Here is a 23889-nt window from a genome sequence, read left to right on the forward strand (position 1 = left end):
TCTCTCGGAACTGAAGTCAGGTTGGGCCTCTCCCGACCTTAGAGGAAAGTCTTTCGGCAAATTGACGGCCCGGTCCAGGAGCTACAAGAATCAGAGACTGGAAGCACGGCTCTTAAGAAGGAGCCCGCCACCACCTCCACTGTCTCTCCCCACCCAGAGAAGCCTGGAGACATCCCCGGGGATTAGGACCCTCTCAGGACAAACTCAAGTGCTTTCGAAGCGGAGACTGTAGGAGAGAGCTACAAAATGAGCCGATCAAGGCCTCGGGCACGGAACACTGGATCTGAGGAGTTGATCAAAAGACGGTCTGCTAAGAGGAGCGGCGCGCCTGCCCTGATGGCGCCTGGAAACCAGAGAAGCGCTTAACCAAGCCCAAGAACCGTGAGTGGGGGTCTGGAGCAGGGGGAGGGAGGGAGAGAGTGAGGAGCGGGGGGCGGGGGGCAAAACTGAGGGTCGCTGAAAAGAGACCAAGAACCTCCAGTCCTTTGGTCCTGCAACTGTGGGCCAGAAGCACGCTGTTCCCTGCCTGCCTTGTGTGCTATGTGTCCAGTTAGAGGCCCTGCCGGCCCCCAGAGTCCCCAGCCTCTTCCCACCCTGGGCTTTGCTGGGGAGAACGACCTCCGGCACCCACCCCAGCACCCAACCCAGAAGAGCCCAGTGTGGATCTGGCCCAAACCACTAGGAATTTGGGGCCTAGAGGGCGGCACTGCAGAGCAAGGCTTGGGTGGGCAGAATCATTTCCCCTCTCCGAGCCTCTGTTTTCTCCTCTGCCTGTGTAAGGAGCGGAGGGCTGGACAAATCTCTAGGCCCGCTTCAGCGTTCACTTTGGGCAGAAGCAAGAACAGGAAAAGGGAGCATTCCTGGAGTTCGAAGGCGTTAGTGGGGAGGGAAACCCTGGAGAGAGCCACAAATAGGCCACTGGGCTGGCCACTGATTATTCTGAGAGGATCTAGGGCGGGGCACAGTTATTAGGTCCTTGAGGGAGCCCTGCCCTGAGACCATTTCAGGCTGACTCAGTTGGGACAGACAGCCCCAGGGTATAAACTCCACAGTAGCCCATTAAATAAGACCAAATTGGTGTGGGAGATCACCTCCTCCACCCCTCATCCTGTAATGCCCTGAGGAGCCCTCTAACCTCCTCAATGATGCACCCACTGGGAGTAGGATAACAAGAGTGGCATCCTCAAGCGGAGAGGCACAACTAACGTCTTTGGGGTTTGCAGCGGCTTCCCGGGTCCCCAGAGACTGGGCTTCCTTTGTTCCCGCCCCTGCGATCCTGGATGGGACTCAGGAATGAGGAACATAAAAAACAAACAAACAAACAAACAAACAAACAAACAACTTACCTGCAAATTCAAGAAAATAATTTCAGTCCCTTACGACCTCCCCACCCCATCTCCACCTTGTTTTTTTTTCTATCGGGTGCATGTGGTTCTAGATGATAATTATCAGGATAAATGGCTGGCTACTCTCAGGGCTGCTGGTGGACAGGCAGTCAAGTGAAAAGTCAGCACCAAGGCCCCTTCAAATCCAAACCCACCTCCTTGGCCTAAAGTGGAGCTGTCGGTTTGAGGCTTTGGGGAGAGTACAGTTTGAGAGATTTAATTTCTTGCCCTGATTTCCCCCACTTCCCTTGCTGACAGGCCTGAGACCCCCTCCAATGGTCCAGAACTTGACTGTCTTGTGGCCCCACCTTCTTTTTCTCTCCCCCACCTCTATAGCAAAAGATTTTCCCTTTGCTTTCCACTAAGTTATTTGTTCCAAGAAACAAAGTTGGGGGAGGAGAAAAGTAGGCATTTCACACACACACACACACACACACACACACACACACACACACACACACCCCATCTGCTTCTCTGAATCTCAGCCCTAGCCTGAGATGACAGTCAGATGGTTCCTGGTTACTACCTAAGTACTCTGACCTGCAGAAAAGTCCATCTTAGACAGGCCGCCAAGGTTCTGGGCCAGCCATTTACCCCAGACACCAGCATGTTATAAATCTGGAGGAATCTGGCTGATTGTCTACACCGACCCTCAAGGTCCAGAGCCAGTACTGGGCCATACACAGGGAACCCCTCCATTGACATGAGATCTGGGATTGGAGCCGCGCTCTGAGCTCTGGATCACCAGCTTAAACTAGTACTTCTCCCTCTCCAGCTTCCTTCAGGGGTTTTCTAAGCGCTCTGAGAGGGTGGAGGAGATGCCCTTCATTTTAAATTGGAAAATCTCCTGCCAAAAAAAACAACTTTTTTTTTAATTTGGTCCCCACAGAGTCTATGGCTTGGTCCACATTAGAGGAGACTGGTATCCGCTGTTGGCCCTGGAGGCCAGAAATCTTTCCCCAGAGACATGAAGAACTTTGCTTCCCCTTCAAGTTGCTTATGTGGCTGGGGGAGGGCTTGGGAGCGGATTCTGATCTTGGAGGCTACTGTATAAAAACTAACACCAGGGGCTAAGGATCTAGGAGCTTAAAAGGGCAGAAAAGCTTTCTCCCAAGGAAGCATTAATCAGGGCCATCTTTGATTGGGGGGTGTTGGGGGGGGGCTCCCCTTTCTCTCTTCTCCCTTTGAAGGATCGGAAGTCCCAAATTCTGTAGTTACTCGAACTGGTCAGCTGGTGTTCGGCGTGGGGAGGATCCTTAGAGATCATTCAGTTGTCGCCAGGCGTGTGCTCAAGCGGCTGGACGGCAGAGGCCAAGAGAAAGAAGCGGTTTTGCTCACACCAGAACGAACGGACCTCAGAATAACTGGGGGTTCTCTGGTTCCGGTAAGCTCCGAGCTGAGCTGCCATGGTGGGAGCGGGACGGAGAGATGAAACCAGAAGGTAGACAGCTATAGCAGCTGGATGCAATGTGGGAACTTCCAGTGACGCCCTGACTGTCCCTCTCGGCGCCTGCCCCGGGGGAGCCCCCAAAGCCAGGCTGACTGGGACATGATTATGGAGAAGCTCTACAAGTTTGGCTCCATTGTCTACCAGGGCCTACAGGGCCAAAGCTTGGCCACAAAGGCACGCCCTCCCAGGCTGAGGGACTGCTGGTGGGGCTGTTCCAGCCCCACTGAGCAAGACCAAGGTTCTCGGTTTCCTATTCCTAGGGTTGGCCTGGAAATTTTCCCTTAGAACGGGGCTCAGCCTTAGAGGCCCAGATGGAGGCCTGGGGAAGAGCCATGGTAAGCAGACCCTCGCCCCATGTCTTCACCACCACCAATTCCTTAATAACCCAGGGGATCTGGTAAGGTCCAGTTCAGATATCTGGCTACGTGTGTGTGTGTGTGTGTGTGTGTGTGTGTGTGTGTGTGTGTTTTGGCTGATGCAGACAGGGATCTGGGTGGGGGGGAAGGGTGCCCTCCAGCCTTGGATTGGAATCCCCCATATCAGCCTACCTTCAGGTTCTGCATCATTCATTGTCCCCTGCTCCCCCCCCCCCCCAGCTCTGCATGGTGTTTCTAGCCTCAGCAATCACCGGTCCCAGGGGTGCTGGCCAAGGCTGGAACCAGGGCGGGCAAAGATGGACGGTAGACCAGCTCCTCCTCCAGGGGCCTTTTGTGGTCTCAGATGCGGGCTAGGTGGATCCTCCCTCCAGAAAGGAAATTTCATAGGAACAACTCTCCATCCAGAGAAGGGGTGGCCTAAAGACTTTCCCCCTTTAGTCCAAGAGCCTTTCTTCCCTTACTGACGTGGGTGTAAACACCCCGTCGGGCAGATTTTTCAGTAATGTGGCCGAACACACCCGTCCCGCGAGGGTTACCCACCCGCTCTTGGATGGCAAAGCGTCCCGCCCGGATGGGTCGTTTTGACCTCAGAGGGCGCAGCTGCAGAGTGTGGGAGCCTCCTCCCAGACCCTCCTTCCACCCACCCAGAGACCTGTTAGGTGCGCCCTCCTAATAGGGAGTCCTTACCCTGAGGCAGAGGCTCTCCCTCTAGACGGAAGTTCCCGCGAGACCAAAACCTGCCTAGTGCTTCGTCGGAAGCGGTGCGCGGGAGCAGCGTGGGACCGGCCTGAGGACCGGCGATCCCCGGGGCGCCACTTTGGCCGGCACCTTACTTCCGGCCAGACCCCTACATCCCTGCCCCGCTGCTTCTCGGGGGGGGGGGGGGGGGCCGCTTCAGAATTCTTGTTAGGATCCTAACCCAGTGTGTCCTGTGCTGGGGACTGTAAGTGCCCTGTATGTCACTTTCATTTAATCCCCCCCAACAATAGAACTGGGTAGAGGGCAATTGTTACTACCGGAGCTTTGCTTGTTTCTTTGTTTGTTTGTTTTGGTTTGTTTGTTTGTTCATTTCTGTTTTATTGTAGATAAGAAAACTAAGGTTTAAGAGATTATTGTGTCCCATTTCTAGAGGCTAATGGATGAGGAAGGCTGGACTCCAACGCGTGTCTTCATGGCACCAGATCCAGGCTCCGACCCTTTCACTCTCTCTTCCCTATTTAAACGCCACGTTGTTTCCAAGTTTTGAAATGGAAATAAATCTCATTAAAAAGTACAAACGGATCCTGAAAATAGAAGCTATTTGAGGAAGTTATGGAAGGGCAGAGGGAAAAATAAAGGGTTCGGGAAGAACTCTTTCACCCACGGTAAAGGTTGACTAGGGACACCGAACCCCCCCCCCCGGACTTTTAAAACTACAAAGGTGGGGACAAAATTCAACTCCCCTATTTCTACCCCGCTCTCACCATTCTGTCTCACTTCAGAGCTGAGTTTTTAAGAGCAACAACAGAGCTGTGCTGGGAAATTTTCACCTATACCCCAATGTCTGAACCCAAACTCCTTAGCGCCTGGGCTAAGGACACCTGGGCCTCCCACACCCGCGGCACTGGGGAAAAGAACGTTCTGTCGTTGCTCTGCCGCTGAATCATTTTCCAATTCTCTCCTGTCCCCGGAGGAAAGTAGGTGTCTGGTAAGCCCGAAGATTGTAAACCTGATTCCATGGGCTCACGCCTTGAAATTGGGGGTGAAAGTTGGTGCATGTATGTGTTTCTCTGGGATAGGGATCCACACTTTACTGACTGGTTTTCTAGTGGCAAATTTCACATATCAGAAAAGTAAATAGTAAAAAAAAAAAAAAAAAGTAAAAAGTAAAATTCACATATGCAGAAGGGGATAATAATGCTTTCCTTATACTTTTCATTTAGCGTCCACAACGATCAACTCATGGCCAGCCTTATTTCAGGGTGTTTTTTTTTTTTCCGAAGTATTTTAAAGCAAATCCTACATGTCGTTTTACCCAAAATCACTTCTGTTTGGATGTTTAACAGATCAGGATTTCTTTTTTTTTTTTTCTTTTAACAAAACCTCCACGTGATTATCATACATAGCAAAATTACCAATAATCCCTTAATACTATCCATGTTTCAATTTCTTCAACTGTCTCACGGTTCTTTTTACAATTAGTTTTTCAAACAAAATCCTGACCTAAACAAACTCCACGCCTTACATTTGGCTGATACATCTCTCAACTTGCTTATAACTGATAACAGCTTCCTCTCCTTTTTCTCGTGCCGTTTATTCATTTAAGACCTGGGTCAACCCCATTCTCAAAGGTATTGGTCATCGACTGCTCTAGGGGTGCCCGGGGGGGCTCCGTGGGTTAAGCATCTGATTCTTGATTGCCGCCCAGGTCGTGATGTCAGGGTCGTGGGATCGAGCCTTGAGTCGGGCTCCTCTGTGCTGAGCCTGGAGCCTGCTGAAGATTCTCTCTTTCTCCCTCTGCCCCTCTCCCTGCTTATGCTCTCTCTGTGTCTCTCAAAAAAAAAAAAAAAAAAAAGATTACTGCTCTATGTTGGACCAAACAGAGGTCCAACATATATTCTTATAGGCTTCTTATTCTTATAGGCTCCTGCCCCACTGTCCACGGCAGCTGGCTGGGGACAGGAGAGCTACATAGTTCCCTCTGCTCCCTCCCAAAGAGAGAGGAACCTTCCAGGCAGACTCCCCTCCCCCTCGCCCCCCCCCACCTCCTGACTCGATTTGGTTCCCCTGTTGCTCTTGGAATGGAAGACCCCCCCCTTCCCTCTCCCACCCAGCCGAGAATAGGATCCTCTGATGAGTCTTTGGGTTATCCAGCCTTCAGAGAGCATCAAAGACTGAGTATATAGTCCCAGGCCTAGAGACGAAATTGCTGCCATTGGCGCGGGAATGTCCAATTCCTTCCACGGGGAGTCCCCAGAGACCTCCACGCTTCCCAAGGGAACCAGATCCCGGTCTGTTTCTGAGGTGGGGTAGCCAGACTAGCTTTGCCACACCCTTCCTCCTTCCTGCCCCTAGGGCATCCCTGACGGGGGCAGCTGGAACTTCTGTCCCTGCTCTGTCACCTGTTGCCAGCTGCGTGCCCTTGGACTAGCCATCTCCTCTCTCTGACCCTCAGTGCCCGCATCTGCAAAATGGAAGCGATCTTCTCTGCCCCACCTTCCGTCCAAGGCTGCTGGGAGACCAAGAGGAAGGGAGTGAAGACTGAAAAGAAGACTATAGATATGTAAATAACGGGTCGTTTCTCTCCTTGTCCGCGGTGTCTGGGAAGGTGATGATTTCTACTGGGAGAAGACGAACCAGCCCACAACCTTGTTCTGGCCTCCTGCCCATGGGGAGGCACTGCCCCCACACCCACACAACACCACCTCCCCAACTGGGAAGAGAGACCTGAGCTTGGTGTTGTCCAGTCAGAGAAGCTGTGACCTCTAGGCCTGGATAAGAGTATCAGAACACCTGCTCCACGTACCCTGGGACTGCCGAGGAGGCCGGAGCCAGGATCTTGTCTCGTCCCTGGGCTCCCTCCCTGCAGCCCACGCCCCTTCCCTCTTTCCAAGGCTCTCACCTCTGCTGCATCAACCAACCCAACACCTCGACTTGTTTCCAGGAAGAACTCCAGAAAACACTGGTTGGGACCCTGGCTACAGAAGCTGAAGGGGGTGGGGGGAGGAGGGCAACCCGGCTGCTCTGCTCTACCCTTCCAGGACGACGTCCCTCCCACCACCGCTGGGACCTGGTGAAAGGGAGTCCCCGAGAGTCCAGTGCAGAACGCAGGGCAGGGCAGACATCATGGGACAACACTCACATTTTTCATTTCCAAACTACACCTAGCTCATAAAAAGCCAGAGAATGTAATAAATTGTCCCCTGGAGGACATGGTTTTAATTAATTATTGGGTTATTCAAGGTGACTCATGTGTGAGACCCAATTTGCCCTCGTAAACTGAATCTCACATAATCCATCCTGAGTAACCGGCTGCTTGTGATCCGCAGACACAACTTGTATTTATCCTTTGAAAGTCTTGAGGGGAAATAGAAGTGTGACTTTAGCTTAGAGAGAGCTTACTCATTCCAGCAGCAGTGACGCCAAAAGAGAGAGAGAGAATGCCTGAGCGAGGGAGAACGAGTTTACGTAGCTGGCTAAGGGGATTAAGACATTGAGTCTTGTTTTCTCGACTACTTATCTGATAGGATTTCTTTCTTAGAAAATCTGGTGATGGGGCACCTGGGTGGCTCAGTCCGTTAAGCGTCTGACTTCAGCTCAGGTCACGATCTCGTGGTGCGTGGGTTCGAGCCCCGCTTCGGGCTCTGTACTGATGGCTCAGAGGTCATTTTGGGTTCTGTGTGTCTCCCACTCTCTTTGCCCGTCCCTTGCCGGCAGTCTGTCTCTCTCAAAAATAAATAAACATTTTTAAAATAAAAAAAAAAATCTGGTGAGATATATATATGTATATATATGGCGGATATATTTATATTCCTTATTCACTTGTTTTGCAATATCTGCAAGGGACACGCGTAGCCTTCTCATTGCAGAAGAGAAATTTGTGCTGAATTTTGCCTCTGCTGACCTGGTGGCAGCAGTTCGTCCGACCTCTGGGTCTTTATCATCCAAGATTCACGTCGGCCATACATCACAAAGGTCTCGGCTGTTGAGCGTGGAGTCTCTGCCTGGGATTTAAACTCCTTTCCAACTAACTTAAACGCTCTTTACTCCTCTGGCCCCTCCCCCCCATCTACAAAACAAGCTCCTTCCTCGAGGAGGGCAGGATCCCCATAGAGCCATTAGCATTGCAGGGATGGTTCCTGGAATCAGGGAATCTACATTTTTAAAACTTTTTTGGACTTGCTGGGGTTGGAAAGCTGAAGCTATTTCTTTAAAGAGAATCTGGGGGTGCCTGGGGTGGCTCAGTCGGTGGAGCACTCGACTTCGGCTCGGGTCAGGATCTCAAAGGTTCGTGAGTTTGAGACCCACATCGGGCTCTCCACTGTCAGCGCGGAGCCCGCTCCGGATCCTCTGTCTCCCTCTCTCTCTGCTCCTCCCCCACTGGCTCTCTCTCTCTCTCTCTCTCAAAAACAAATAAATATTGGGGCACCTGGGTGGCTCAGTCGGTTAAGCATCCGACTTCAGCTCAGGTCACGATCTCGCGGCTTGTGGGTTTGAGCCCCGCACATCGGGCTCTGTGCTGCCATCTCGGAGCCTGGAACCTGCTTCAGATTCTGTGTCTCCCTCTCTCTCTGTCCCTCCCCCGCTCGTGCTCTGTCTCTGTCTCAAAAAATAAATATTAAAAACATTTTTTAAAATAAATAAATACACATTTTAAAAAAGAGGATAAAAAAGTAAAGAGAATCTGGAAATACAGTGGCGGGGGGTGGGGAGGTTGGGGGGGGGAGGAGGCAGTCCAGGGACTCTTGGCCGTCACCCCTGAGGGACAGGCTCCTTCTGCCTGACCAAGGCAGTGCAGAGCGGGGAGAAAATGTAAGAGAGGGGCAGGGATTCAAGCCAGCCCCCCAGAGTTCAACAATAGAAGGGGTGGGAGACACAGGCATTGTGTCTTGGGTTCCTGCCCCAGAGAAGCATCTGGGTCTTTGGGGGGGGGGAAAGGAAGGAGAGACTTGAGGACACTTTCTCTCAGTCTTTGGCCCCCAAGTTGAGTGTGGAAGGCCCTGCCAGGGGCCCTGGACTGAGCCAGTTCTGAGCTGAGAAAGCAACCCCCCCCCCCAGCTTTTTTCTTCCCGGTTCTTTTTTCCCTTTTGCTTCCTTCAATTTCCTTCCTTGAGTTGGATGCCAGAACTTACGTATTTTTCAGTAAAAGGGAGACCAGATTCCAAAAACCCCTCAGCTCCCTCTGGCCCCCAGAAGTCTGTCCTAGCGGGTCCCTACACATCCCCCGCGTCCTTCCAAGTGGCAGGCAAAGTCCGCATCTCAGCTGGAGTCTTGGCCTGGACATTTTTTTTCCCCCGTTCATGACCAAGCCAACGAGGCTACACACTGGAACAAAAGAAAATCCTCTTCTGTCTCTGGCTCACTCGAGTTTTTCGTTTCAGGAGAAAAGAAATTTTGGGGTCATTTCAAAGTGTGTGGGGATTTAATAAACGCAGGTGGTAGTGGGTTACCTTTCCCATGAAGACGAGCCCTACCCGCAAGCCCCCCCCCCCCCCCCGCGAAAAGACAGACTGACAGAACCACAGACAGCAGCTGCGTCCTCACACACAGACGCCCTGACCCGGCATTTGAAGGAGCCAATTAACCAGGAACCATTTAATTCCTTCACCAGACCCGAGGGACTGAATCCAGAGGAACCCCACCCCCAGAGAAACGGATTCAGTCTATGACAGACAGAGAGAGGAAAAGATAGAAGCATATATGGGGGGCGGGGTGGGATGAACACTGAAGTTTAAAAAATCAGGGAATTTCAGTGCACACGGAGCAAAGGAACGTCCTAGCAAGCTGGACGAGAGGGCAGCAGGGGCTGGGATCGTCCAGCACCCACGCTGACACAGGTACACATCACCCAGTTCAGCACCCGCTAGGCTGGCTTTCTAGGATGCCAAAATAACCAGCCAGTGCAGCCAATTCTGGGAGAAAGGAGCCAGGGAGTCACTGTTTGGCTTTTCTTTGACCAAACAATAATTGATTGGCTGGAATCTTCCCTTTACCTGAGTTGTTAACTCCTGCAGGGGAGTTGGTCAGCCCCCCCCCCCACCCGTCGCCCTTATCCAGGAGGAGACCCGCACCCACCCACCCCCACGGGGGGAAATCTCTCACCTTTACTGATTGAACATCCGAGAGAAAGTTCGTTGCCCATAAACCAAACAATCCAGAGTGATCCTGAAGTTTTATCAACTCTGATCGTGTGTTCAGAAGCAAGACCAGAGGCCCACCCACAATTTTAGAGTCCCCCAAAGCCGATGCGGTTTTGTTTTTATTTTTCGTATTAGTCTCATGATTGATCCTCTCCTTCTGTTTACTGTGACACAGCCCCAACCACATTTACCCAAAGAAAGCCGGAGCATTTGGGCAAATACTCAGATTCCAAGCTTCCCCCCCCCAGCCCCCCTCCACCGCCACTGCTCCCAGTTTTAGCCACACCAGTCCAGTGGGGGAAGGGGGGGGGAGTGGAGGGGAAGGTGACAGAGGAAGAAGATTCCAAGGGCCCTGTTCAGCTGAGCCAATCTTCCTTCATTTAGCAGTTTCTTTGGAGGGAACTGACCGCGGAAAGCAGAATCCCCAGTAAGGGAGAGAAAGGAGGAAAGAGAGGAAATTGCTGGTTTGAGGGTAAATCCAGTCCGTTTACAGTTCCTGTAATGCTTGGGTCACTTCAGCCTCTGTTTTTGAGAGGACACCAGGAGCCAGGGAGGTCGGCCTGCTGGCTCTCAAGTCAAAGTCCTCCTCCCCAGGGCTCCTTGTCGGGGCTCCTGGGGGTGGGATCTCTTTGTCCTCCAGTCCCTCTTCTCCCCCTCCTAGCCCTTATGTTCCTCACCCCCAACTTGGCCCACCCTTACCTGTCTGTTCCCCTTCACCCAATGCGTCTTCCAGACTTGCCAACGATCCCGCTGACCAAGAAACCCATCCCCAAGATCTCCTAACCCAATTCCAGCACATCTCTTTCAACTTCTGTGCCTCGGTTTCCCTCTATTTTTAGCGAGGGAGACCCGGAAGATACCCTAGGCGTCGTCGGTCTGGTCAGGAAAGATGTGGGCCGGCCGAGTGGTGGGGAGGGGGTTTGACCCCAGGCCCGCGCACGGGGGGTCGGAGTTGGTCGCTGGTCGCTCCAGGGACATGGAGAAGACGAAAGCGCCCAGAGTCGCCCCCAACGGAAAAGGGTGGGAGCAGCGTACTCACAGGCGCCCCTCGCTCGCCCCACGTTTATCCGGGGGGCAGGGGTGCCCAGCTCCGCACAGGCAGCTTGAGAACCTCGGGCCCGCCGGCTTCCTCACCAAATCCTTGGAAAACCCGCACCCCCCCCCCCTTTCGAATAAGGCGCGGGAACCGGCCCAACCCGGTGAGATTGCCCGAGGCGGGCCGCAGCGGGGGCCCGTCGGGGAGAACTGGGCTCACCTCTCTCCTGGGGGGTCAGGGGAGGGCGCAGAGGGGCGCGGAGCGGGGGCATCTCCCTAGGGGAAGCATTTCTTTCCGTCAGGGGTAGAGGCACGCTCTCCCTGCCCCGGCTCCTTTCGCAGACGTCCTGGGCCCCCGACCCCCCGCGGCCCAGCGGCCCAAGTGGCCGCCGCCGCAGCATCCCCGCGGCCCGGGAGGGGGGACGGAAGGTGGGGAGATCTACAGAGCCACGCCGCCCCGGGGAAGTCGGGAGCCCCCCAACAGACACACACAGTGCCTGGGTTTCCACTTAAAAACCAATGGTTAGACTTTGGCTTCATTCTTGGTCTGAATGGCGCAAATGGTGTTTCCTTTCCCTTCTTCATTCGGAGGGTCTCCGCTGTGCGCTGTGTAGACCTGGCCTGGGAGCGACCCTCCACCCCCCCACCCCCCCCCACCGAATGTGTCTTTTCTCCCGGTCTGCCGGTTAAGTCGCTGCTCTCGCATCGTTCTCGTTGCATTAAACTCTGCAAACTTGCTTCAGAAACAAATGACTTTGTTTTTATATTTTTGTAAGGAATTAAGTCAATGACCTGATTTTTGTCAGTTCTGCTTATCTGAGAAAAGTCCACCCTTTCTTTAGTGATTGCCAAGATTGAGTACACGAGACCTCACAAACAGAAATGTAATTCGTTTTTAGTTTCTCTATTTTCAAAATTTTTTTCGTAAGGAGCTTCTATTACCTGTGTAACTAAAAAGGAACACTATCGAAATAATAATTTCCAGATTTTTGTCTTTTTTTTTTAAATGGATAATGTTGGCTAAAGGAAAAATTCAGAAGTGACCAAAGGGCATTCGTTGAAAAGAAAAGTAGTTCTTTGTCCCGCTTCTTACCTCGGGTCCTTCCCAGAAGCAACCACTGTGCGGAGTTTTCTGTACCCTTACAAATATAGCCCTTAACACAAAGGGCAGCAGCTGGTAAATACGCAAGGCTTTGTATTTTTGTCTTTTATTTTTTAATCATGTTGATAATGGTTCGGTATGTTTACTAACGCCTCCTTTTTAATGGCTCCATTTTATTGTATGGATGTGCCATCACTAGTTTAAGCAGGTAACTATTGAGAGAGATTTAAATTGTTTCCAATGTTCCCTTCCCCTTTTTTTTCTGCCACTATAGGAAATATACACGACCCCGTGTATATACGCAAGTGTATCTGTAGGATATATTCTTGGAGACGGGTGGGATCAAAAGCCTTGTGCATTTTTAATGTGCTCTGAGTTTGAACTTATTTTCACAGTGTTAAAAGCAATTTGCATGTCCTTTTTCAGAGAACTATCTTTTCCTGTCTCCCCCCTCCCCATTTTCTATTGCTCTTTGTTGATCTAGAGTCTTACTAATTTGTTTTTATGATACTTTATTACAATGTAAGATTCTGGTTTTGTTCTGTTGGTAGGGTTATAAATGTGACAGAGGATTTAAAGTTTTTCCATCTATAAGGTATCAGAGCGTTCCCGACATTTTTTTCCTGGAGATTCAGGACAGAATGGTGGGAATGAGGTGTTGATTTTGGACTGTTGCCCGCTTGGATTTCCTCTTGCAGAATTCCACCCGTATTGGAAAATGGAGGGAGATTTTTTTTTTTTCCTTAATCATTATCTCCTCTTCTTTGACTCTCCTTCAGATTAGAAGACACAGAAAAGTCCCAAGTTGGACAGTGATGGAAGGTTCAGCACTGCAGAACTGGGACCTCAGGCCCAGTGTCGCTGCAGCAGCCTCGCTCCCTCTAAGCCCAGGGCAACCCCCCACCCAGGTCTCCAGACTCTCACCCAACACTAGAATGTGGGGTTGGGGTCTAAGATATGGCTCCTCCAGGCACCGGGCAGATGGGCTTCTGGAAGTTCCACCCTTCCATGAGGGGTGATGGTCTGCCTTCTCAGCCTTCAGTTTTCTGGGGAACTGAGAAAAAAGCAGCCAGGGCACTTAGCCGCTCCCTCCCATGACCCAGTGGTCGCCACAAGCTTGTTATGACCCCGGAGAACACATGGGACAGCAAAGACTGGCTGGGGACAGGAGGGTCGGTGGGGCTGGAGTTGGGAGGGGTGAGGGAGGCGAGCAAGGAGGAGTCAGAGGGATTCGAGGGGCTGTACAGACAGCTCTTTCAGCTACGGGGTCCCTGCAGTGAGCTGACCAGCCCCCCCTCCAATCGTGCCGCACACAACTCGGATGTCCCAGGCTCGGTCGCAGTCATCGGGGAACCTTGGAGCGGTAGCCAGCTGGGGAAGGGGGGAGGCGGCGGGGGGGGGGGGGGTGTCACTGCTCAGCCTCGCACTCCCACCACTTCCAGGAATTCTTTGGAAGACAGAATGGTTTGCGTCCCTTTATGGTACCTAAGATAGCAGTCAAGAAACTGGGCAAAAAACCTAGCAGATCTTTAGAGGAAAGGTCAACAGAGAATTCGGATCCTGCAGAGTTGCGTGGATAGGAGCCAGGCGGGCGCAGCGAAGAGAGGATATTGCAAACATTTTCTGAGCACCTACAGCATGCCAGGAACTTGCTAACAACTTCGGGGGTGCAATCCGGATGTCTCAGGGCCGTGTTTAAGGTTTGACAATGAGATCTACGTGCCCCCAAGGTTTTGTTATTAAGTTTGATCCCCTCAGAATTGTTGGAAGTGACATCTAGAGTGGGCGTGTTAAACGTTGAAGGTTTTTAAGAACGTTATTATGGGATAATAACTTATTATCTATTTCTTTTTCTTTTTTTTCTTTTTTTTTTTTTTTTTCTCGTCAGAAGATCTCTCTGTCTCTCCGGAGAAGTCTAAGGGCTTTTATTACCTAATTTCTGACCAAACGACATTTCACTCTTTGGTCCTACAACTGCATTATTTTAAGTTAGGAACTGTTGGGGGCGCCTGGGTGGCTCAGTCGGTTAAGTGTCCGGCTTCGGCTCAGGTCGTGATCTCACGGTTGGAGAGTTTGAGCCCCTCGTCGGGGCTCTGTGCTGACAGCTCGGAGCCTGGAGCCTGCTTCCGATTGTGTCTCCTTCTCTCTCTGCTCCTCCCCCACTTGTGTGCTCTCTCTCTCTCTCTCTCTCTCTCTCAAAAACAAATGTTAAAAAAACTCAAGTTAGAAAATGTTCCAATGCATCCAAGTGATTGCTGGAATTGGTATCAACCTCGCAATTGGACTTAAGACCTCAGTTCCTGTGGAGAAAGGGAGGTGGCCCCTCCACGAAGGACCAGCTCCCATCCCCACCCCTCTGCCCTCTCCCGTGGATGCCACTTCCCCACCCCACCCCCACCTGGCCTGTGTGACCAGAGCCTGTCTTCCAAGGGTCTTTTCCAGGAGCCTTCTCTTTCTTGGGAGAAGGGATGGGGAGAAGAGAGCTAAGAAAGGATTTGAAGGCAGAAGCCATGTCGCCAGTGGCAGAGGCTGCTACATGAACGACCAGCTTTCTAAGCCTGGCTCCCTCCACCCTGGACAGATGGTCTGCGGCCCTGGGGCCGGGACCCACACTTTGTCCGTGCTCCCCCTCACCAGGGGAAAACTACCATCCCGCTCCTTCCCAGCAACCGGTGGTTGGGGTGTAGACCCTGTCTCTGATCCGTCTGAGATCTCCTTTTTTGCGCGTGTGCGTGAAGTTTTTTTAAAGGCAAAAGGAACCGAGACAAAAGGAACCGAGAAACAGAACATTATTCGGCAGGGCGGTCCCAGAGGACAAATCCAACCCTTCGCCCCGGCCCCTCACATTCAGGGTTGAGCTGAAACTAAGTTTCAGTTTCTGAAATCGTTGTTGACATTCTCTGACAACAACCCGCCCTTTCTCTCTCTTGATTTTTACGGTTTCCTGGAAGTCTTCTAAGACAGGGGCCAAAGAGGCAAGAGGAGCTGTGGCAGAGTAGAGGGCGAGGGAACACTATTTTACACCCACCGAGGGGCACAGAAAGTCGGCCCTTGGGCCAAAAGCCTGAGGATAGGGAGGAAGGGGATTGCGTGGCGGGGGGGGGGGGGGGGCGGGGGGGAGAGGCCCGATGTGTGGTGTGTAGGATTCCTGGAGGACCTACTGGCACACACCCAGGCGACCCCTGGGCCCGAGGTCGGAGAAAGGACAGGCAGAGAAGTCTAGAAAGGCAAAGAAGTTAACGATGTTTGGCCGTCTGGGGGCTTATCGGTGCGTCGGGGTCAGACGGGGGCCGGGGCTGCGCAGGTGAGGAGCCCCGCCCCCACGCTGGGGACCGCGTGGCGGCTGTGGTCCCGGCCTCCAGGTGGAAGGAAGGGGGGGGGTGGCGAGCTGGTGAAATATTAACCCCTTCTGGGTTCTGAAGTGGGGACATCGGTCCTTGGAGGACGTGGAGAAAGGGGGGGGGGGGACGCTGCTCCCCTTTCTCCCCCGCATCCTGGGATTCAAATCCAGGCCTTTGAACCCCCAACCCGTGGCGCGTGGGAAGGTGCAAGTTCTCGGATTTCCTCTGCCTCCCGGCTCCTCCTTCCCCAGAGTGAAGAGCCTTTCAGCCCCAGGCGGGGGGTGGGGGGGTGCTGAGAGCAGAGACCTCTAGCTTTTCCGCAGGGGGCGCCTCGGTCAGGGTCACCAAAGTCTTTTAGTGGATTGGGGGTGAGGTGGAGCGGATTATGGGCACCCCTTCTCCGCAGCCTTCGATCTCAATCGGGACGGGGACTGGGGGTGAGGGGCGCCCAGCCCTCTCCCTACCCCCCCTCCCCCCCCCCGCCGAGTTCTCCCGCGGGGTAGCGCGCCCCCCGGGGCGTAGCCGGCCCGAGGCGGGAGGAAGGGCAGACCGCCGGAGGGATGCCCTCGGGGGCTGGGGAGTCGCGGAGGGCATTTATGGGCCGGGCGGGGTGGCGGTTCCCAGCCTCGATCGCCTCACCCGCCGCCGCGCTCGCCGGGGACCGCTGGGTGGGGGCCGGGCCGGGGTGCCTCCCTGCGGTGAATCAGGCTTCTGACCTCAGCCCCTAGCCCGCCGCGCTCCGGAGGGTAAACATCCTCAGCACTTGGCAAACTGGTGGGACCAGAAAGGCGAGGGGATGGCCGGGAGAGGGAGCGGGGTTAGGAGAGAGGCCCAGAGACGGCAAGTTCTGAAATCCTGTGTCCAGCCGGGAATGCAGGGATGGCCTTCCGGGGGGGGGGGGGGGCAGCAGGGGGTGTCCAGGGGGGTGTCAGCTGAGCTGCCTCTTGGAGGCTGAAGAAGGCGCATCCCGTGGGGCGATGTTTCTCTCCTGCTGGATGAAGAATCCCTTCATTCAAACCTTGGAAATGCCACTTTGGAAGAGGTCCCAGACTTGGGGGGCAAGGGAGAGCAGGAAGGGGCTGAGAGGTGCCCACCCTGTTCCATTCCCCCCAGGATCACCGGAAGAATACCCCTCTGAAGGGATACGGGGCATCTGTGAGCTGTTATGGATGGAAGCAGGGCGCAAATGACATCCTCACTCCTTCGGGAGGGACGGGGGGTCACTAAACCTTAAGAACCGTGTGGTCGCCACAGCTCTCCTTTGTTAACGCTAAGACGGCGTGGAAAGAGCCTGTGTAGGGCTCCCAATTCAAAGCCATCCTTAGGCGGGTGGAGAGGAGCTGTGGAGTCACACAGATCCATCATAGACCTGGATCCCAGTGCCCTCTGGCTTCAGACCCCAGCAAGTGTCTCCCTCCACCCCCTCACCTCCCCCCCCCCCCCCCCCGCCCCCCGCCCCAGCAAAGTCTCCTTGCCTGTAAAAGAGGGCTGATACTAACAGCTACAGAGTTGATCCCGGACTCAAGAAGTCACACTCTACTCCTTTGCCACAGCATCCCCCCCGACCCCCGCCACCCACCCGAGGGGGGTGGCTCAGTTCCCTTTCCTCCAGCACCCAGGTGGTAGAGCTCCACACCAAGGAGTCCGATGGCTCTGAGAAGAGGGAGGTCTTAGCTACTAGGGTCCGGAGACACTCCACAGCCTGTTTTCAGCACCCTGTTTCCTTTTAAAATGAAAGTAATTCAGGAGAGGGACTGGCTGAAAGCTCTTCCTGGGTTTAGGACAGCAGAAGACTTTTCTTGGAGTTGGTCTCCAAACGAGCTATGGCCTGGATGTGGTTGAACCCGCTCCTACTCTGTAAAACTACCCGCTCCCACCCTGTCTTCCTCCGGGGGGGGGGGGGGGCTTATGGGAACAGTGACAGAGTGGAGGTGACTGCACAGAATGCTCTGTTCCCCTGCGTGGTATTACATTGATCTCCACGCTGGAAACTAATTGCAAGGGTGCAGGTCAAGTTCAAGTAACCGTGGCCCTGGAAGGACCTCACTGAGGTTTCGGGTGGCCTTGGAGTCATGGCGGAGTTCAGTCTTGCCTCCCACCCATATTGCTTCTAACATTACTGGGTTTCCCAGGGCCTGGTTTTCTCATCTGTAAAGGGGGATTGAACCCCCCACACGGGCACACATCACCACCAGCACCACCACCATCGGGTGGTTTGGGTATAATTAAATTCCTAGAGCACTTGGCCCTTGTGCCTGACACCTGGTCCGCACTAAATAAACAGCAGGGACGTATATTCCTAAGTAGATACCAGAGGAAGGAAGCCGACTGCACGCCCCCCCTGCGGGAGGCTTTACCCTGCGGCGTTGGGGTATCTGAGCTGGAGACGCTGGGTTGCCCACAGCCTGTAGAGCAGCGAGGGGAAGGCACAGGTCCCCCAACCTCCGTCCTATTTCTTCCAGCCTGGAGCGGATCCTCCTGGGACCCCGCTGGGGCGAAGGTCGGCTTCCCTTTGGGTGGACGGACGGCCGAGCCGGGTCTCTGGTCCTGGCGCCCGAGCCGGGATGCGCTCGGCAGGGCCGCGCGCGGAGGCGCAGCGGCGTAGGGGGGGTTGGGGGGAGACAGGCAGGGAGCAACGGTCCCCCCGGGGTTTCTCCCCGCCCAAGAGCGCGGGGCTCAGCGCCCCGGATCTGCCGAACTCCTCCGGTCGCTTGGAGCACGAAGGCGGACCTGGCTCCTGGGGTGAGCGAGGTTTTCCTCTCCGTGCGTCCTCAACTCCAAATTCGTGCAAATTCACTGGGACGCGCCTTTTCCGCGCTCACCTTCTCCAACAGGAACCTCTAAACCAGCTGCGCATAGGCCTCTCGCTCTCTCTCTCTCCCCGGGGGATCCCCAACCCCACCCTGCCCTCTAAGCCCCCCTCTCCGGAGATGGGAAATGGAGGCCATGCTCCAATCACGCCCTCCACCTCCACTTTGCCAGGCCCCTTCTGGTGCACATTTCCCTGCAGGGCCCCCAGATGCGGGGCAAATGACAATGCCAGGGAAAGAGGACCCGTTGTGGGTGTGAGACTAATGAAAGATTCCTTTTTTCTTTCTATCTTGCCCTCCCCTCAAACAGGCACTTTGGAAAATAATCCAGAATGTTCGAAGAATCAGGAAATTTGCTGAGGCATGGAGACCCAGAAGGGAACAAGCAATCCAACAGCTGGCTTTTTTTTTTTTTTTTTTCCTTTTCCATAGGAGCCCAGTCCCTCCATCAGATATGAATACAAATATTGTGCATCTTTCCGTGAAATATAAATTTCCCAGCCAGGCTGCAAGGAATATGAATTTTTATAGGTACACTGAGCCCTAAAACCACCCACAGGCCATAAGGGGGGTCTATTCAGGCTACCTCCAAATACAACAAAATTACAACATGGAAACCAGAGATCTTGATTCAGATCTTTTATGTGTTTTTTTTAAATCTTTTTTTTAATGTTTATTTTAATTTTTGAGACAGAGAGAGACAGAGCATGAACGGGGGAGGGTCAGAGAGAGGGAGACACAGAATCCGAAAACAGGCTCCAGGCTCTGAGCTGTCAGCACAAGAGCCCGACGCAGGGCTCGAACTCACGGACCGCGAGATCATGACCCGAGCTGAAGTCGGCCGCTTAACCGACTGAGCCACCCAGGGCGCCCCAGATCTTTTATGTTTAAATAAAGAGGGGAAGGGGCTCCCGGGTGGCCCGGTCAATTGAGCGTCCGACTTCGGCTCAGGTCATGGTCTCACGGTTCACGGGTTCGAGCCCCGTGTCGGGCTCTGTGCTGACAGCTCAGAACCTGGAGCCTGCTTCGGATTCTGTGTCTTCCTCTCTCTCTGCTCCTCCCCTGCTCACACCCTGTCTCTCTCTCTCCCTCTCAAAAATAAACATTAAAATTTTTTTTTTAAATAAAGAAGGGAAAAACACTTTTGAAGTATCCAAATAATTGGAAATATGCATAAATATATTCATTTCACCGGGCCTCTGTTTGGTTGGTGGGAGTGGCAGACAGAATCAGGGATGTCAACTAGCTATTTTTCTGGTCTGAAAACCAAAATATCCTCCCCCCCACACACACACACATACACACCTCCTTTGAGCCTCTGCTTCTCAGCTAGGAAATGGAAAGAACTCAAGTCCCATTTAGACTGTGGGAATTGACATCGAGGGGTTCAAGGTGGAAAGGTGGGAGCGCAGAGGAAATGGGAAATGCAACAGACGCATTGTCAGAGGCCCGGAGCCCAAGTCCTGGCTCTGTGCCTTTGATGGCCCCTGGCCTCAGTGTTCTCATCTGCGAGATGGGGATACTACTGATCTCACAGGACCTCTGTGAAGGCTGTACAAAATAATACACGTGAAAAGCTTTATCATTATCAGACTTTTCTTGGCCTCTCCCAAATTGAAAGGGGATCACAGCAAGGAAAACGAGGATCCAGCTTGGGCCCTCACCCAGAGATGGTATGAACGTCCGCAAGGCTACTTGATGTCCTGACACGTGACCCTGCTGGCTCCATCTCACCTTCGGCCAGATCCCAGGGGAAGCGAGAGTCCGTCGCGGCAGGCCTGCCTCAGCCCCTGTTTGCTTTGGCCAGGTCGTGATGGCCCTGCTGGGTTTGCCAACAGGATCTGGGTGTTTGCTCTCCCGCCTGGCATGACTGCTGAGGCAGCTGGCATTCTGTTCCCAATTACCCCGCTAACCAGTGTTGCTCACGGCAAGCGGGATCTGTCTCGGCATTGCCTGCCTGACTTCCTGCCGCTTCCACTCCCCCCTTTGCAGATGGACGGGGGGCCCTTTTCATTCCTAAGACTCCTAGACTTGGGAAAGCAGGGTGGTGGAGAGACGGCACAGTCTTACGCCCCCCCCCCTTTTTTTTTAGTTTATTTTTTAAACTTTAAAGTATATTTGAGAGAGTGAGCAAACAGGGGAGGGGGAGAGGGAGAGGGAGGGAGAGAGAATCCCAAGCTGGCTCCACGCTCCACGCTGAGTGAGACACGGGGCTCGATCTGACGAGCCCCACGGTCTTTCCCTTTACAATGGTTGTCTGGGGGGGGGGGGGTGCCTGAGATGGCTCAGTCAGTGAAGCATCTGACTCTTGATTTCTGCTCAGGTCATGATCTCAGGGTTTGTGAGTTCAAGCCCCACGTCAGGCTGTCACAGAGCCTGCTTGGGATTTCCTCGCCCTCTCTCTCTTCCCCTCCCCTGCTTGCTCACACATACACTCTCTAGTGCTCTCTCTCTCTCTCTCTCTCTCTCTCAAAAATAATAAAATAAAGGGCACCTGAGTGGCTCAGTCGGTTGAGTCTCCAATTCTTGATCTTGGCTCAAGTCATGATCTAATGGTTTGTGAGTTCAAGCCCCGCATCCGGCTCTGTGCTGACAGTGTGGAGCCTGCTTGGAATTCTTTCTCCCTCTCTCTCTGCCCCTATGCTACTCGTGCTCTCTCTCACTCTCTCTCAAAATAAATAAACTAAGAAAAACTTCAAATGGCGGCCCAGGAAGTACATTCTCAAGGAGTGAGAGGAAATCAGGAAGTAAGCCAGGAAAAGAAATCAGGGGCACCTGGTGGCTCAGTCGGTGAAATGTCCGACTTCGGCTCAGGTCATGGTCTCTGGGTTCATGGGTTCAAGGCCTGCATTGGGCTCTGTGCTGACAGCTCAGAGCCTGGAGCCTGCTTCCGATTCTGTGTCTCCCTCTCTCTCTGTCCTCCCCCGCTCATGCTCTGTTTCTCTCTCTCTCTGTCTCAAAAATAAACATTAAAAAAGAAAGAAAGAAAGAAAGAAAGAAAGAAAGAAAGAAAGGAAGGACTTGTTTTGCTTCCCCCCATTCCTTTCCTCATGTTCTCTGGGGATAGTAGACGGTTCCAGAGTAAAGAGGAAGGGGGACCCTTGCTGAAGGTCACCCGAGACCAGTCAGAGCGTCTGGAGAGTAGCGGCGGATAGCAAGTGGGTAGCAAGTACCTGATGGGGAGAACATCTGCTCAGAGCAGTCACGATCCTCCCACCGCAAGGCAGCTCCCGGAGCCTCCAGCCACCTCCCCAGCCCGCAGGGCGCACGCAGGAGTCACAAAATAGCCTGGCCACGGCGCACTGCCTGCTTGGCTTTCCCAGGCTGCTGGTTAATAACGTAGAGTCATGGCTGAAGAATGCAAAATAATTGAAAGCAATGCTTCGTAAATTGCAGCTCCACGGTCTTCATTGCCTTCCTAACAATTTGCAAAACCCATTTCACTGCTTTTTTCGATTCCTTGAATTGAAACGCCGCTGTGTGCTGTAATTAAACTAAGCGACATGCCAGCTGTAAAGACAAGGGTTGTGAATGATTACATTGGGCTCATGTAATCATCCAGTGCGGGTGGGGGAGGACGCTTGAGCCAGCTGCCAATCGGCCTGACTTCCAGTCCCTGCTAGAGTGGATGGAGAACTAGAATCTGCGGTTGCCCTTTTAAGGCTAGGGAGAGGTTTCCCCGCCTGGCCTGTTGGAGGTGGGCTAGGCGTTGTCCAGTGTGGGGTGAGCCAGAGAAGTGGTCCCCAAACACGGCGATGCATTAGAGCCCTCTGAGGGAGTTCTCTAATCCAGGTCAACTGACTACTCTGGTTTTCAGGGACTGGGAGCACACATATCTTGAAGCTGCCCCGGTGGTTTCTGAGCCTGGACAAGCTGCCCAGTCCAAGATGTCTATTTAAAAAAAAAAATAAAAAATTTTTTTTAATGTTTATTTTTGAGAGAGAGACAGAGTGCAAGCGGGGGGAGAGGGAGAGAGAGAGAGAGAGGGAGACAAAGAATCTGAAGCAGGCTCCAGGCTCTGATCCGTCAGCCCAGAGCCCGACGCGGGGCTCGAACTCACGGACCGCGAGATCATGACCTGAGCCGAAGTCGGACGCTCAACCGACTGAGCCACCCAGGCGCCCCTAGACTTTACTTCTTGACCACGTTCGGGGGTGTTTTTATTTTCTTCCACACTGCTGTGCCTCAGTACCACACCTCATCTCCCCCCTTTTTTTTCTTTACATTTATTTATTTTTGAGAAACAGAGTGAGACAAAGCATGAGCGGGGGAGGGGCAGAGAGAGGAGACACAGAATCTGAAGCAGGCTCCAGGCTCTGAGCAAGCAGTCAGCACAGAGCCTGATGCGGGGCTCGAACCCACAAACTGTGAGATCATGACCTGAGCCAAAGTCGGACACTCAACCGACTGAGCCACCCGGGCGCCCCTCATCTCCACTTTTAAAAATCATATTTATCTCCCCCCGCCCTTAATTTTTTTTCCCCTTAATTTTAAGTAGGCTCCACACTCACCGTGGGGCTTGAACTCACGACCCTGAGATTAAGAGTCGCATACTCTACCGACTGAGCCAGCCAGGCGTCCCAAAAACATCTTCTTTTCCTGCCATTTCAAATATCACCTCTTCCAAAGAAGGGGACTTGATCCTCCCTGCTGGGTGGGAGGGCATTTCCCCCTCTCATCTAACGACACTCTTTATTAGTGGCACTTAAGTCAGGCTAGCTATCTGTGGGCTTGTCTTCTTCCACTGCACACGCCACGGGGGCAACGTCTGCCACGAGCATTTATTTTGTCCCGCAGGAGCATTTGGCGGACGGTCTGCTCGGCGGGGGGCCCTATGGGTGAACCGGCAGGAGTGGGTGGGGCCTGCCATTTTGCCTTCTCTTTGGATAACCCAGAGCTGTTGAAGTCTCTTAAGCAGGACTGGCTTAACGTGGTGGGTACAAGATGAAAATGCGGGCCTCCTTGTTCAAAAATATTCAGGGGCGTCTGGGTGGCTCCCGTGGTTAAGCGTCTGACTCTTGATTTCAGCTCAAGTCACGATCTCATGGGTCATGAGTTTGAACCCCGCATTAGGCTCTGCATTGTTAGTACGGAGCCTGAGGTTCTCTGTCTACCTCTCTCTCTGCCTCTCCCCTGCTCACTCTCTCTCTCTCTCTCTCTTTCTCTCAAAATAAATAAACAAACATTTTTTAAAAATAGAATTTCAAGGGGTGCCTGGGTGGCTCAGTCGGTTAAGCGTCCGACTTCAGCTCAGGTCACGATCTCGCGGTCCGTGAGTTTGAGCCCCACGTCGGGCTCTGGGCTGATGGCTCGGAGCCTGGAGCCTGCTTCCGATTCTGTGTCTCCCTCTCTCTCTGCCCCTCCCCTGTTCATGCTCTGTCTCTCTCTGTCTCAAAAATAAATAAACGTTAAAAAATTAAAAAAAAAATAGAATTTCAAGAGGGTGACAACAGAGCATCTAACCAAGTGCAAGGCCATGTGAGACAACACAGACTGCACGCCCATGAAGCTGAGCCCGTTTCTGGGATCAAAGGTGTGGGCACCAAATTG

This window comes from Panthera pardus, unplaced genomic scaffold (assembly GCF_024362965.1).
Source record: "Panthera pardus isolate Hobbes unplaced genomic scaffold, ASM2436296v1 HiC_scaffold_3, whole genome shotgun sequence".
NCBI classification, from domain to species: domain Eukaryota; kingdom Metazoa; phylum Chordata; class Mammalia; order Carnivora; family Felidae; genus Panthera; species Panthera pardus.